The sequence below is a fragment of the Elephantulus edwardii genome, unplaced genomic scaffold (assembly GCF_000299155.1).
Source record: "Elephantulus edwardii isolate Elephantulus edwardi_28Jun2011 unplaced genomic scaffold, EleEdw1.0 scaffold00061, whole genome shotgun sequence".
NCBI lineage: Eukaryota > Metazoa > Chordata > Mammalia > Macroscelidea > Macroscelididae > Elephantulus > Elephantulus edwardii.
In genome coordinates this window covers 9,794,318-9,796,720 of record NW_006399811.1, presented here as the reverse complement: position 1 = coordinate 9,796,720, position 2,403 = coordinate 9,794,318, and the positions used below count along the sequence as shown (strand labels likewise).

At 48.2% G+C, this 2,403-nt stretch overlaps 1 pseudogene; it reads right to left on the bottom strand.

Moving 5' to 3' along the window:
- Positions 1 to 380: 380 nt before the first annotated feature.
- On the bottom strand, positions 381 to 2,003 carry LOC102877383 (annotated as a pseudogene).
- Positions 2,004 to 2,403: the final 400 nt, after the last annotated feature.

Below are 2,403 nucleotides of genomic sequence, written 5' to 3'. Positions count from 1 at the left end.
ATGTCAATTAGCATGATATTCTCTAGATTCACCCATGTTGTGTAGTATTTCACAAAGTTATTGTTTTTCAATGATGCATAGTACTCTGTTTGTGTGAATATATCAGTTTCTCTATCCATTAGTTCATTAATGAGCACTTGGGTTGTTTCCATCTCTTAGCTATTAGGAAAAAGTGCTGCAATAAACATGGGTGGGTACACATTCTCTGTTCATGTCACAGCTCTTATTTCTTTAGAGCGTATTCCTAGTATTGGAATAGCAGAATCACATAGTATTACTGTTTTCTACTTTATTTTTTTAGTACAACATAGATTTTAATGAACGATGAAGATCATCCCCAGGGCCCAAGCAGAAGAGACATCCAGGATCGGGCAGCGGCCTCAGCGCAGCCTCCGCGCCTCTGGTTCTGACTCCAGCAGGGTCAGCACGTCCCCTGGCGCACTGGTCCTTTCACGTTGCGGATGATGGAGCGGCTCCTGTCGTCCATGAACTCCACGCGCACCTGCGTGCACTGCCCTTGCGAGCTGGTCCTGCCCAACACCTTGGTGACTCTGGCCAGCTTGATAGGCTGCACGCGGCTGCTATCCCTAACGGCTGCGGGGCGGCGGGCGGGCTGAAGATATTTTCTACTTTCTAAGGAAACACCAAGCTGCTCTTCATAGTGGATGCACCATTTTTGATTCCCAAGTCAGCAGCCATGTGTTTAACCACCATACTACCAGGACTCCGTTACTCTATGCATACCGTTCTACAGTTTGCTTTCATCATTTAATAAAGTATTATGGATGCTGTTTTGCATCAGTGCATATCAGTTTATTAGTTACTGATTTTTCAATGGCTGTATCGGTTGTGAGGATGGCACAGGATCGTGCAGGGCTTCGAAACCAACCCAATGGCACCTAACAACAACAACAACTGTTAGGTTACTTTTGGTTGCTTTAAATGCTTCCATGACCATTCTTGTACATGCATCTTTTCGAAACTGTGTAAATATCCCGAAAGAAGTCCAGGTGCCGTTGAGTAGAAGTGTGTTCCATGGTGTTTTCAATGGTGGATCGCCAGGTCTTCCTCTGAAAGTGCACCTGAGCGAACTCAAACCCTTAATCTTCCCTTTAGCAGCAGACTTCGGTGAGCTTTTGCACCACCCAGGAACTCCACAGAAAATGTGAATTCCTAGAAATGGGTTTTGTGAGTAAGAGACAAGTACACTTAGCAGTTTGATAGCTGTCACCAAAAAGTTCTGCACAAAGGCTGCACTGAGCTACAGATTTTCTGCTGCTGCTGAGAGCCCAAGCCTCATTCATCCTGCATACACACTCTGGTGCCTTCTCTCTAGCATGCTACTTGTGTCCAGGCCAGCTGTCTGTTAGCCTGGCGCAGAGAAGGGTTGAGTCACTGAAAAGTCAGAAGTTTCTCACCACCTGGTGGGGATGAGAGGCTTTTATTTGTCAGTCATTTGAGAGGCTGCACGTTTATCCTCCAGCCATTAACTGAGGATGGCCGGAATCCAGCCTGCCTTCCCTGAGTTCACAGACTGATGGGCAAAGTCCAGTGAATGGCCTGTGACTTCGACGCGGTAGGGGTGGCTTCACTGTGACTCAGGAGCCCTGGTGACTCAATGTGTAAGCACTTGACTATCAACCCGCTCAGCTATTTCATGGAAGAAAGGCCTGGTGAACAGCTCCTACAAAGATTCTAGCTCAGAAATTCTATGTGGCCATTAAACTGTGGCACAAGGGGGTGCAGAGATTAAAGAACTGGCTCAGTGGCAGCTACTGACCAGGATGACTATGGCACACAGAAGGGGAAGAGCCCATGTGGGAAGGAGACATTTGAACTCAGCCAGCAGTGTGTTGTGAAAGGACTTTGGAGGAGGGAGATAGAGCACCCAGAAAGACCCAGGACATGAACAAGCCTGTGAGCTGGGGGACCCGCAAGTACTTACTGCCTTCTGGCCTTCGATAGGGGTATATGTGACTAGAGGGGAAGAGATAAGTGGGCATCGGAGCCAAGCTGGGCAACCACACTGAAGTCTCACACTACTCTGGGCTGAAAGTGTGGGCCTCACGCTTGGACTTCTCAGGGTGTGGGGTAGTAATTTCCTTAAAAACACGAGACTGTGCCCTCTCCTGCTGAAACACTTCAACAGTCCCTGTTGCCTACAGAGTCAAGTCCAAATGCCCTTACAGGCCACATTCCCCCCACCCGCTCACTCTCCGTGCCTTTGTCCCATTCTTTTCTCCATGCCCTCCCCCTTTCCACCTGCCCTACTAATGGTAAAGCACCTGGCTGCAAACCCCAACATCAATGGTTCAAGCCAATCAACTGCTCTTTGTGCCAGAAAGAGGAAGCAGTGTGCTTCCATAAAGATTACAACCTTGGAAATGCCATAGGCAGTGCTGT